Consider the following 14190-nt stretch of genomic DNA (forward strand, 5'->3'; position numbering starts at 1 on the left):
GTGTACAGATATAAAAGCAGCATTTAATCGCGTAGACCACCTTATTCTATTGGCAAAAATCGAACACCTTGGTGCCTCTCCCAACAAATAAAACTGGCTAAATCATATCTTATTTGGTTGCACTTTATCAGCAAAGAAGGTAGTCATTAATCAGATTGCTCCACGAACTTCTCGAGCGTACCACAAGGGAGTAGTCTGGGACCAACAGACAGATTTTTAATTTATGTTGATGATTAAAAGCTTTACCTTATTGTACATTCGACAACTGATTGCATTGGATTTTGATGATATCTGAGTGACCTAGCGATTGGTGTGCTCATTGACTGATCCAGAGTGTAACCAACCCAGCTAGCATTTTCATATGTATAAAAAAGGTAAAAATCAGCATTACGTACAGATATACATGCTAAATAAATCGTATTTCATGCGCAAAATTGGCATATCCGTACTATTTTGGAGGCGATATACGTGATTACGCATAATTTTGAGCGTTACGATTATATAAGTATTTATATACGATAATATCCGATTAAGCGCGAGTCGCTCCGTACTATTCTACGATTTTGTGCTGAAAATCGTATGTATGTCAGTTATTATCATTATATACGACAAAAAATTAACTTGATCCCACTTTATTCAGCTTTAGTTACGATTTCGAGTTTGTTAGGAGATATTTACGATAGTTTTCGTACATTGATATACGAGTTGGTGCTAGCTGGGAAGTGCTTTGGGGTCTTTTTCCACGCAGAAAGAATCCAATTCGCTGGCATTATTTTATATTTAGAGAACCGCCAACTGAAACTATTCTTCTGGATGATAAAATGTCTTTCCCAAATATTCTCATATTTGTGGCGAATAGAAATTTAGGGCTACACTTGCCAATATCACAATAAATTCAGTATTTTGATCTCGTAGTGATAATGTCCATTCAACGAAGAAGATTAGTGAAATAATTGGGATTTTCGTCCGTTTTGTCGTTAAATATTAAACAACCCAAAAATTTTCTTTTCACGCCAAAGTTTCGATCACCATTTGCAACTTCTTAAGGGATTAAAGTGTTCAATTTCACTTCACTTTCACTTTTAGACAAAGATGATCAACATTTTTAGCGCTGAAGAAGGTAGAAATTGGGATTGAAACGTTTAACGTAAATCGCAAGTCGCTTTCGACCTGGTTGACCCATTTTGCATGTCGGGCTCCTCTATTGCACGTGTCGATGGAACTGTTGAAGAGAGCCTTTTTCGCCGCACTGTCTGACGTCTAATTTGGGCTGAATTCCGAAATTCACCTGTGCAGTGCCCGTAGCTCATGAAATATATAGCTCCGCCATACTCTGCAGCACGTTCTGCTCGAACACGGTAAGCGCGCGTTGTCCTCCGTCAGCGGTGTCACAACCTCAAGCCCATAAAGAACTACCGGTCCAATGAGGGTTTTGTACACTCACTGTCAGCTTCGTATGGCGGCGCATGCTTTCTGATCCTGATCGTAGCGTTTTGCGAAGAGAAAAGTTAGCCTGATTTCCAGCTTCAATGCGTCGCTGGATCTCCTTACTGGTGTTATTGCCTGCGGTCAACAATGATCCCAAATACACATCACTAATTTAAAGGTTATCGTCCATGGAACGCGCTTTGGTTACTTTAAGCCTTTATTTTTCATGCATAACGATGCATTTGTTTTAAGCCCGATCCTACTGGAATTTGCTTTCAATCTGGTGTTAATGTCCTCTCAAAGTTAACTGCAAATAGTGAGATGGATATCAGAGTAGACACTAGCGTATGGCGATGTAGAGGAAGGATGCGGATGCTGCCGATGAAGTAGATATTCGAGAAGAAACTGCTGAAAAGTGCTACGTCAACACCGAAATCTATGAAAAGGGTCAAAATCAAATTTTCCCGCTATGAGTCAAAAGAAATTCTCGGGAAATGGACACGAAACCAGGGCCCGAAACAAATCGTCAAAACAAATTAGTGAACTGAATTTCCTTTACAATCATTTCAAATAGGTACTACCTGGCTTGTTTCGTATTCGAACCTGAATCTTCCAAGCGAGTTTCTAATAAAACAGAGCACTTATGCCAAATTTGGCGGAGTTAGACTGAACACAAGTCAAGTTTTGTACAGCAGCTTTCCGGCATTCCGGGGTTTTGTGGAACATACATACAAGTTCAGCGTTCAGAGCGTAATTGGTAATTTGGGCTGAATTCGAAATTCCTAATGCATTTGGAATATCACGCTTGACACTTCTATTTGCTTGACTGTTAACACTATCTCACGTCGATAAGTGATAACCAAAATGCGCTTTGAATAGCAAAAAACCACGCGTTCTACCTATTTAAGGATCGGTTGCAATTTGAGGCAAATGTTTTAATTTATAACACAAATCACACTCCAGTCCAGTCTCAATTGCACAATTTTTTGAAGCAATTTTGAAATCTGTTCAGAGTCTCGGTACTTGAATTTCATGTTGATGGTTGATTGGTGTATAAATAGGTATTACATTAATGGTTTAATTAAAATTTCCGTTCACAATTAAAATTCTATGATATGTAAACTGATGATATACGGAGAATTCGGTTCCTATACGTAACTATATCATTATTGATTGCGTCATGCGTACTATTGAACACGCTCATAATAAATACGTACACATTAAACTAATCGAGCGAAATAAATTTTTGATGGAAATTGAGTTTTTCGTCGAGACCGGGTAATATATGCAATGGTGGCCCATTCTACACAGTATAGGTGTTCCATAATTCACCACTGCCTTGTCTGCTGCAATGATTTCATTCCCGCCTGTCGGCTGTTGAATGTAGCGTTGAAGGTTTATTATTCATGTGCAGCTATTGCCATAGTCATGAGTACTCTGTTGCTTTAGCTGCTCCGCCGCTGTTTACGTGAGTAGAAAAGCACCCAGAAGAGGGTAGTAAATCTGCATAGCCTTTGTTTTGTGTGTATCTTCTAAAAATAGAATTATCGATTGGTCTCGCGCTGAAATTGAGGGTTCGTGGGAGAGGATAAGTGATTCTTTCCAGCTTGCACACAAGGGAAGGATGCTTTGGGGAGCAACGTTTAAGATCGGCGGCTTGAAAAAAAGAAAACAAGGTTCATTTTAATTAAATCATCAATATTGGAGATTGTTTTAAGCTATACCGATTCTACAGACATATTTCTAAATTCGGCCATATTTTCACATATTTGTCGCCGCTTTAATACTTTTGGCTGAGTCTAACAAGGACATGCCAATTCAAAATAGAACCAGATGCTGCAATTGAGAGCTCATATGTTTCTGTTTCCTTGCTCTTTCGAAAAGTCGAGTGAAGGTTAAAGTTCGCTTAAAGTTTCCCATTCCCATTTCATATGTCACCATCCTATTACTTATCAGCAGCGCCAAAAGGTTGAAAGTGGAATTGAATTGTTCTGTCTGTTTTATGGCTGGCAAAACTTTTACAGTTATGTGTTGCCGCAAATCTACTTGTCTAACTTTGGTTTAGATGGAAACGAAATAATGTATGCGGCTTGTTTCTTACGTGGCATAAGCTTAAATCATTTTGAAGTTCAGTGATTTGTTCGTGTATAAAGCTAGGTGCGTGTTGATTAAGGAATTAGTTTGTTGGTGAATCAACAAAGTTTGTTTGCCAATAAAGAACACTTTGCCCAAGATGAAAAGCGTTTCACCCGATTCTGTTAGTTTATCACCCATCTTTCATAGTGCGGCATCAGTTTTGTATACATTGCGGCTATTTCCTAAAGCCACACCTCATTTTCATACACATAAAGATGTTTATGTGAAAAGCAACATACATAAACACACATGTATGGAATAAATTGCCTATAGAGGATGCAGATGCATAATTCCATTTTCTGATACGGTTACTGCTATTAATAGTCATACTGCCGTTATCCACTTATTCCTAATCCTTATGTGACTTATAGATTTAAATATATGGAATCGCACCTTTTTCTGTAGCTTTTATAACGAATATGCAGCCTCATCATCTGTTTGTGGACTTTAAGGCGGTGTTCGATTCAGTTAAGCGAAATAAACTGAAAAAAATAATGCTAGAACATGATTTCGGATGAAACTAATTACGCGACGCTGGATGGATCAAAATCATGCGTCAGAGTGAGACTTCAGCCGCTTTCGTAACGTTGGATGGACTGAAGCAAGGAGTTGAACTCTCTAACCTGCTATTCAACATTGTCTGACAACAACGAAGTGCGGAACAACACCTGGATAAGATCACAATAGATCAAAATGCTGGTCGTAGTGATAATATCCACACACACAAAAAAAAACATTGTCTTGGAAGGTGCAATACGAAGAGCAAACGTGGAAAGGCACTGGGCTATCGTCACGAAATCTCACATGCTTCTTGGTTTTGCGGATGGCGTTGACATTATCGGGATCAACCGTAGAGCAGCGGCAGGAGCCTTTAGTCCTTTTAAATGGGTAGCAAGCAAGCAAGCAGCGCGATTGGAACTTAGCATAAAACCGCCAAAGCGAAGCACATGGTTGCAAGGGTTTTTGAGCGTAAAGTTCTGCGATCTATACTTGGTGGCGAAATGGAAAATGGAGTGTGGCGCAGACGCATTAACCACGACTTGTAGACGCTCCATTAGTCGCGCAGTTAAGCACAAAGTAGTTTCTTTTTTCTTGTTTATTGAGGTATATGCTTCAATTAATGCTTGTGGGCTATAAATTTTTCAAACACAAGGTATTTATTACAAGGCAAGACAATTGGATTCGTTGGGCGAGAAGTTTTGTAAAGAAAAAAATGAATTTTCCGATTCAATTATATTGTACCAATAGTTGCGCTAATGTTCCCTTGATTAATGATTAATGAATTCGTTAGAATGAACATTGGATTTGATCAACTTCTTTTCTCTTATTTTCAGGTACGTCAACAAGTGAATCGAAATACTAAGTTCGTAAGAAACGGTAAAAAAATATATTAAAATTTCGAACAAGAAAAAGTTTTTATTGCTCATTACCTAGCATGTTAAAACAAAATACCATGCGTTTCCATGCATTATCGTAACTTTGAGTAATTCTCGTCGAAACAGGGCCATTGCTGACACGAGGTCTTCAAATATTGGAACTTTTGCACTATTGGTTGAAAATGGTTAAAAAATGAGAATTACATTTTTAATACCTCGAAATAGTGGACCCCTCGTTCGCCAAGGGGCCTAACAGTTTAAAAAAAAGTCAGTGAAAAAATTTTCAACAAACCTTGAGATCTATATCATGTAATATTTCCTAAAACAATTAAATTACAATTACAATTACAATTACAATTAAACAACTAACAAATTGCCCGGTTCTGTAAAGAAGAAGAACAAGGCTTTCCAATGGAGTAAAAATTTATTGGCGGTCCTCTTGGAATTGGATTTTATCAAAAAATCGCCGTTTTCGCCATGAGCCTCCCAACCGATTTTCATTTTAAGACCACCATTGGAAAGCTGAGAAAAAATGCTACAAAAAATGTTCATAAAAATTAGGTGTGCAATGACATTAACTGAATAAAACAAGCTGTTATCAGTTACCAGGCTGCACTTATGTCGACTAGTGTTGATCGAATTTCGAAAGTCTTGATTTCGCGCAAAGTAGATACAGGTACGGTCGCAATTAAAATTTCGTACCGCTTACAGCTTACAATATTGCAGCTTAACTTTATCATAACCATACGAGAGAAGTTATCACCTTTGCTGAATGCTAAATTTTAAACATATACAGTGTACCCGATCAGGAGGGCATAACAAAATTATAACTGATCCTGTTATTTTTCGACCGATTTTTTGCTAACAACGGCTGTTATAATTTAGCTACTGCAAGTGGTTAAAATAACTCAAATTCTAACAAAACTGCTTAGCAGTGATAGCAAAAATATAACAAAGTTTGTTATGTTTTGAACAAAATTATATCAAAATTTGTTACCATATTTCTAACAAATTGTGTTATAATTTTGATAAAACAAAAACTTCTTTACCTCTGTCTGCTATATCGACATTTTCCCAACCTATTGTCAAAAATAGTACAACTATTTATCAAGAACATTTACAAATAGCACAAAAAAAGATTTTCACACATTCTTTCAATTTCAAAAAAACCACACCCTTTCAAAGTCGGAATTGAACTTACGACATGCCGCACACGATGCCATCGTCTTAACCACTGTATCAGAACTACTCTTGAATGTAGGTAGTTTAAATGCTCATATGATTTGACCGATAGCTTATTCTGTCAGTTGTCAGTTTTTGCTGTTCGAGCTGTCTATAAATAGATCTCTTTTGGTACGAGACTGTGATCAAGAAAAAGAAATCGAATCCGTTTCATCAGTGTTGCACCGTTCTGACAGTGTTGCTCGAAGTGCTTTCAAATATATCAGAAAATATATTGAAGTGAACCTGGCCATTCAAACTTTGTTTTTAAATGAGTTTTATATTTCAGGTTTTGATTCTATAAATGTTATTGCTGATTTTGGTAGGAACCAACCACGGTAAAGATTAAAAACAATTATGAACCTAATTATTTTAATGATGCGTGGAAGAAAATATTTCTCAATTATACGAGGTTTTGTTAGTAAAGGATTGGAGAAAACACTTGTTGCTTTTAAATTTTTTAAACAAGACGTAAACCGAGAAAAAAACTATTTATTTTATCGTTAATTATTTTTTTCATAATGTGTTTGCTTGATTACGATTGGTTCCAAGCATCTACCAACAAAATAAAAGTTTGAGAGATTTTCTTTTTAATCCTAATTCGTTGTTCGTTTCAATTCGTTGTTAGAACCTAATAAAGTGCAGAAAATACATAAAAGATGGCTTAACAGTAGCGGCATTTTGCATCGAGTATATTTCTAACTGCAATAGTTTATGTTTTCATTTTATATACTTGCTGTTGTTGGATGCTTAAAAAAATTGTTATCCGAATAAAAAAAAAAGTCTAGAATTGACAACAAAATTTTCTTAATGCAAAATTGATAGATATAAGAATTCGCTACATGTAATCGTTATTTCGTTCTGATGCACTGAAACTGAACACAGAAAACTGAACAACTGAATAGGACTTAGATTGCAATTTGCAATTGCACTTGAAATTAGACACGAAATTTTACTTTGAATTTCATTTGAAATTGCATGTCAAATGTACATGGTATTGGATTTGATATTGGACCAAAATTTAAACTTGAAATTGGACATTAAATTCGAATTAAATTTAGAATTCAAATTGAATTCAAAATAAACATGAAATTTGACTTGAAATAGTACTTGAAATTTTACTTGAAATTAGGCTGGTATTGCATGTAAAATTTGGCTTGAAATCAGATTTGAAATTACACATAAAATTTGCGTTAAATTAAAAGCGTTAAAATCCGGGCACACCAGTGATGATATGTGACATTTTAAGTAGTGGCCAAAGCCCTAATTCTCCTATATAACTCAATAAGTTATAACTATCAGAATCTGTTACAAATTTGAAACTTTTGTTTTCACTTCCTGATCAGTTTATTTCCGATTTGTAACACAATGTGTTATAAATATCAGAATGTGTTATAAATTTGATGTTATCTTGTTATGCCCTCCTGATCGGGTAGCTAATCAACATCCTGCCAATCTCTAGGGAAGTGGGAGTTTAACGTATTCTTTTAAAACTTTCTCTTTATCGAGACCTATGATGCATTGCCGCCGTAATGCAGTTGGTGCAGCATAAAGAAAACCAGCTGTTGTTGGAACAAAGTAATATAAAAACATATTGAAAGGCAACCAACGCAAAATATTCTAATTTGTCTCTCAACAACCAACTTTTTCGTTTACCAGCTTCGACGAGTTTTATAGCTAATTTCAATTTTTATTAGGCAAAGCCTGGTAGGTGGCCTGATTTGTTTGGGGGAGGAAGTTTCAATTTTCCGTGTTTTAATTTTGATCAGGTATGTCGTACGTCCCGGTTGCTCCAGTATTTTGCTTTACTCTGCTTGTTCAATTCAATTAACTAAAACAACAATGCACTCGTGCAACCAGTTCCACGCCAAAGCATTTGCTTGAGTCATATTCCTGAATATTGACCGTAGTGAAAAGAGTAAAGTTTACGAGCACAAGGATCATGACAGTGATAGCGTTGGTAGGCTCCGCTGTGAAGGTTTTATGGATCTATTTGTTTATTTTATTCGTTTGTTTAATGTTTCATTAAAAAGTAAGAAATGTTTGTATTGGTTAATGCTAGAAATAGGTCACGAAATCCCACAACACCATGCACTAAAGTTAGAAATAGAGCCACGCAGCCCACCACCCATCGCGTTTCCACCCGCTGCCACCAGGGGAAAAACAAGCTGAAAGCTGGACACCGCTCTCAGATGATCGTAGGCTGACGAAGGCGAAAATACGACGATCGAGATTGTTTATATACTTGACGAGGGCAACGTCCTTGTGACTAAGGGGAATAACCTGCAGGTATTAAAAAGGCCTCAGTCGATAAATTAAACGTTAAATATAAGAAGAAAGAGATACTATTGAAGAACCAAGTGTTAATACGATTGCTCAAAGAGCTACCAATTGGATTACGCCAATTGGACTGCAGGTAAAGCTTTTCCCCTTGCCTTTCGTTAATTTGCCCCTCGTCAGGTCGCCCGTCGTCAGCCCTCTAAAGTCGAAATGTCCATGCTTCAACTTACAGAACCCCGCTGGGTCATATTTGGAAAAGCTTTATAGCCAGCGTCGGAATTTTGATCGCCGTTACATCACCGCTAGAATTGGATTGAGTGGTTCCCGATTCTGGTAATAGTGCTCGTTCAAAGTTGCACTTGGCGGCTAGGGCCGAAGTGTAACGGAAGTTTGTAGTGGTGGAAGCGGAAGTAAAGGAGTGGAACGGAGTGGCTAGTGGTCCGGATTTTGGAGGAAAAACGAAGGTGTGCTGTGGAAACGGGGCCCCGTCGACGAGAAGAAGATAAAAAGGTTAGATAGTTAGCATAAGCATAAGCATGGGATACCGCCCGTGTGCTGCTACTCCGTTATTGACCAGGACCGATGAAAATTGCAAAATGATGGTTGGAAAAAGCATAATTGGGACAGCAGGCTATTTTTCATTGTGAAACATTATCAGGTCCCTGCATACTGATCAATACCGACGCCGGCCACGTCTGAATGCGGGTCCTGGTAGGATGGAAAGGAATGTTAGTCCAATACTTTTGTTGCTACTAAAGACCAGGGAATCCTCTGCATCTTCACAAGTATTTCGGGAAAGGAATTGTTGTTAGTAGATGGGCGGAGCTAGATAGATAATGTAAGTATCTAAGCATCAGTCATAGACTAACCTGGATATTCGAAAATTTTCTTGTAAAGCCAGTAACTACGAAAATTAAGATATAAAAAATACCTTTTTAACAAATTTAATATAATGCCAATGGTGCTCATATACAACCATAATTTAATTTATATCAAAAAATACTATGCACATGCGAGATTTACGGCTCAAAAACCACGTAACAACTTGAACTTATCCGCGATCAGGGAAATCAGGGATAATGAAACGAGTCAATATAGTCCCTAAGTTGATAAGCATTTCCTCTTACCAACGCTACCACAATAGATCTAAATGCTGGTCGCAGTGGTCTAGTCTCCTATAAACAAAAAAAACCAACGCTAATATGCAGAGATATAGCGCCCTACACGCTTAGAAAATAAAAAGGTTAGATAGTTGATAAGAAAGTGGGAAGAGTGATCGATAAGCCAGAAACTGTAGTGAACGAGAATAAATTTGTGAACCATTGTAAATCCAATCGTGAGTTTTCCATTAGTTATCACGAGCATTTCCGCGAAAACTAGGATAGGCAGGTCGACCCTGAGGCGTTGGTTCAGGGGGTCCATACCACGCTCGTGCTGTGCTTAGCGATACCTTACCACAGCTCTAAGCTTATTTAGAAACTCAGATACATAGGATCTTACCTAGGCAGTAAATCAACCGGTTATTGACATTTTTGGCATTTTTACTGCACGTTGCTATATATTACCTTTTTGTCTGCATGACCAGGGATAGTTCGATCATTTTGGTTCAATCAATTTGATTGACAGTGTCGGTTCAGCCAAGCAAAACTTCTATCCAGCTTTTTACGCGCTATAATGGTGGACGCTATAAATTGTGTTCGTAATATGTGAACAGTCTTTTTGACAACTCTGCATACATCAAATCTGGCACTCTTCTCTTGCAACACTACCGTGCTCTTTCCTTCGTTTACGCTAAAGGAGTGCAAAAATGTGCGAAATGTAAACAAAACTATTGCTCTCCTTCTCTTGCGTAAACGAAAGAAAGAGCAACACTGCCGTACAGGAGAAGAGTGCCCAGTTTTGATGGATGCAGAGTTGTCAAAAAGATTATTCGCATATTACGAACACAATTTATAGCGTCCGCCATTATAGCGCGTAAAAAGCTGGATATTAAAGTTATAAATGTATGGGACATCTGTAGAACTAGTTATTACCTTTAATATTGCTGAATAATATTTTGATGTATCATTTGTATTTACGGTGTTCCTACGTATTTTATTTACACACTAGCACCCTCTGTTATGCATGTTAGGGAGTAGCTTATATTTGTAGAATTTTATACTGAAAGATTTTTACATTTGTACGGTTTTGAACTGAAAACTCGAAGCATCACTCGCAGCGGAGTCTGGATAACCAACCTCGGTGGGAACTTAGGCCGTATATCGACAGGGAAGCAGTCACTCATGCGAACGCTGAGTGTAGTAACGAGGAATAGCCTTGTCAGCCTTGAGCGTCTATCCCACATCAGGAGCGGCTCTTAGTGGCTTAACCATTCCTGTAAAGAAACTCAATTAAAAGAATGACTAAAGTAATTCAGTAAATCGCGAGTACCTGTAATCATTAAACTACATCCTCTCTTTGATGATATCTTCAACGAGTGTCGTTGGTTTTTAGTGATGCAAGTTTTTGACGCTTTAATAAACTGGTGCTCGCTGAACGGGATGGAAGTGAATGTACAGAAATGTAATGCTATCTCTTTCTGCAGAAAAAGACGAAACGTAATAACATTCGATTATAAAATGTCTGCAGCAAGTATCAACCGTGTAAATGTTGTGAAAGATCTGGGCATTCTATTAGACAGCAAATTGAGTTTCACACAGCACATTGTGTCTACTACTGCCAAAGCCTATGCTGTATTGGGGTTCGTCAAACGAAATACGAAGCAATTCCAAGATGTCTACTGCCTAAAGTCGTTATATTGTGCACTTGTACGGAGTATACTGGAGTATGGAGTGCTTGTGTGGGCTCCTTATCATGCTGTGCAAGTAAATCGAATCGAAAGAATCCAACGCCACTTTGTTCGATATGCTCTACGACTCCTGTCCTGGCGCGATCCAGTTCGTTTACCGCATTACGAAAACCGATACTAGCTTATCCATCTACCGACGCTGACAACTAGAAGGACGCTGCTGCAACGGCTTTTTGTTTTCGACCTTCTTGGCAATAATATCGACTGCCCCGACTTGCTGAGCCGTGTTCCAATCAACGTGCCTCCAAGGCCTACTCGCCAGCCTCATTTCCTTTGGCTTTCTGTGTATCGCACTCAATATGCCCAAAATAATCCGTTTAATGTTTGCTGTAGAGAATTTGACAATATCTCAGAGTGCTATGATTTTAATATTAGTAAAATAACCTTTAAACATAGAATAAGTAATATGTAGCGACAATCTGTACGAATTAGTCGAAGATTTGTAAATAAATAAATAAAAATAAGATTATTGAGTTACCTGGCTATTGTCCCAATCGAGTTTCTCTGAGTTTCTACTCTTGGTTGGGAGCGGCTCACGACAGTGTCTGATCCGGAGTAGGTGGTTGAACTAAAAAAAGGCATTACACCTAAGATAGCAGCCCAATCAAGAGACTCGGTAGTGATACTATAGTAAGGTCACCTACCTAAACCTTTCTACTAAGAAAAATCAAGAAGAACTCTGTGACTCCGTTAATCTAAGCAATAGGCAAGTAGTTTCATTTTACAGCAGTCCTACGCTACAAATCCAAAGTTTAGCGTACCCAAACTAATAATTTTCGAATCTCATAAATAAATGTAAAAATTAGAAAATATTTCTAAAAACATCTACCGTCGATTCGGGCGAAATTGATCAGTCGGGTGAAATTGATCAGCTTGGACTAACGAGTAAAAAACTCTTTATTCTACGTTTATACTGATTCATAAAGCTGAATATGCACCCATCCATATAAAGATTGAGTTACAGGTCAAAGTCACTTGGCTTTCAGCAAGATTGATCTTGTAAATGGCTTGATTTTTTAAAATTTACTATTTTGATCGAATCGCAATTTTCAACATGCCCGATAAAACTCCTTGCTGTTAACACAAATTTCGTTGCAGAAGGAAATTTTGATAGAACTAATTCGATTCTCTAATTATCTGGCTGTGCTTTGATAATTTCCATGAATAAAATTATGCGACAGAAATTGTTTGATTTGACCTTTTACGAAATAAAACGATTGATAACATCATGAACTGAGGCAACATAGATTTCTAGATCGCTATGGGTGCGAAATGGAGCTGCCACCTGCGAAAGTTTATTCTTTCTGTAAAGCAGAATGGAGATTTATAAAAGGGTGCAAAAGACAGACAATACTTCGCACAAATTTCACAAACGCTCCATATGGCAGTTGCATGAGAGTACAAGAGATCGGTTTGTGCTTACATAGCGAAATGCAACTACACATTCAAAGAGACAGTCAAGCTCCCGTATATGAGGAGAATTAAATTATTTGTTTCACTAGATTGGTGAAGATTGTATACGAAAATCGTACATTTACACATATATACAGCAATGTTTAAACAAAAACAAACGATTACGATGCTAAAATTGGCTTAATATCTTTTCTATCGTTCATATTTATAGCAGATGCATCAACCATGCTAATGTAGAGCTGACTGTTTGATTTTTGTGCTAGTTGCTGTACGCGACATTGTTGCCTACATACAGGCAATATCTCGATTACGCCAGATTTTATACTGCACGTTTGGTTATTGCTGTCAGAGCGTATGGTTTAATAGCAATATCGTCTTGATTTCTACGTGATCAATTTCACCCGTTATTTGTAAATTTTCAATTTCACGATTACATTAAGTTTTATCTAAAATAAAACTATTTATATAAGATATAGATGATACTGTCGTGTAGCCAGCACTACAGTACTTATTTTAAAATTGAATCATCTTCCTAAATATGTTTCTATTCAAAGATATTTAAAAAATACTCGAAAAAGTGATCAATTTCACCCGAATTCACGGTACCTATATCTAAAAACAAATCCCATTTTCCGACGCGGTTTGTTTAGGTAATTTGACGTCGTTTTCTGATTTTTCGCTACTAATACCATCATATGTCTTCTTCTTCCACACCTTTTTTTAAACCTCATTGCATCATTATCCCACCGTCCAGCATAATTTTTAACAAAGTGCACAAAAAGTTTCAGTTTTTGCTTAATATTCCCACTTCGCGTTAATCGGTTAGGGGGATAAAAATGTACCAATGTTGAATTCACCACCCTACTGTTCTTGGATTCACGGCCGTTGCAATGCCTATGTGAAAGGCATTGAATCGTGCAGCGGCTGGAGTGAGTTTTCCTTTCTTTCCAAAGCAGCAAATCGAGCTATCAGGGAAAGTGGTTGATGGTAAAATAGCTTTATATGTAACATGTGGTTGGAAGCCGGTCAACGAGGGCGATGTTAAACTGTACGTGTTTATTTTCTATAATATAGTGGTTAGTTGGACGTGGTCTGTAGTGTTCCGATATTTTTATACAAGGTAACTGGCGTACTTAAAAAACGAAGCCTGAAATTTTCTTTTTAAGGTTATTATTTGTGAATGGGCATCATGCTATGCGCCCTGGCATGCTCCATCACGTACCAGTGCTAAATTTTTGGGCTTTGCATACACAACGTAAACACATTAACCCGAAAAAGTTTGCCATTCGAGAAGAGTATCAAGGAAGGACATTTGGTAACCTTCTAGTATTATGTGCGTGTTATGGGCCAGGCCAGAAGCTCATTTGAGTAAGTTTTTCTATGAAATACTGAACTAGAACAAGCGGCAAATCTTTGATATATTTGAAAGATTGCCAGACTAAATATGATTCATTTAATTGCAAATGAGGGTTTGAAATTTTCAATTTT

General features: G+C 37.4%; 1 protein-coding gene across 3 annotated transcripts in view; it reads left to right on the forward strand.

Moving 5' to 3' along the window:
- Nucleotides 1-14190, forward strand: part of LOC128740067 (calcium/calmodulin-dependent protein kinase kinase 1) — a 190919-nt gene that overhangs the window by 37688 nt on the left and 139041 nt on the right. The window lies entirely within an intron of this gene.

The sequence above is a fragment of the Sabethes cyaneus genome, chromosome 3, assembly GCF_943734655.1.
Source record: "Sabethes cyaneus chromosome 3, idSabCyanKW18_F2, whole genome shotgun sequence".
NCBI classification, from domain to species: Eukaryota; Metazoa; Arthropoda; class Insecta; order Diptera; family Culicidae; genus Sabethes; species Sabethes cyaneus.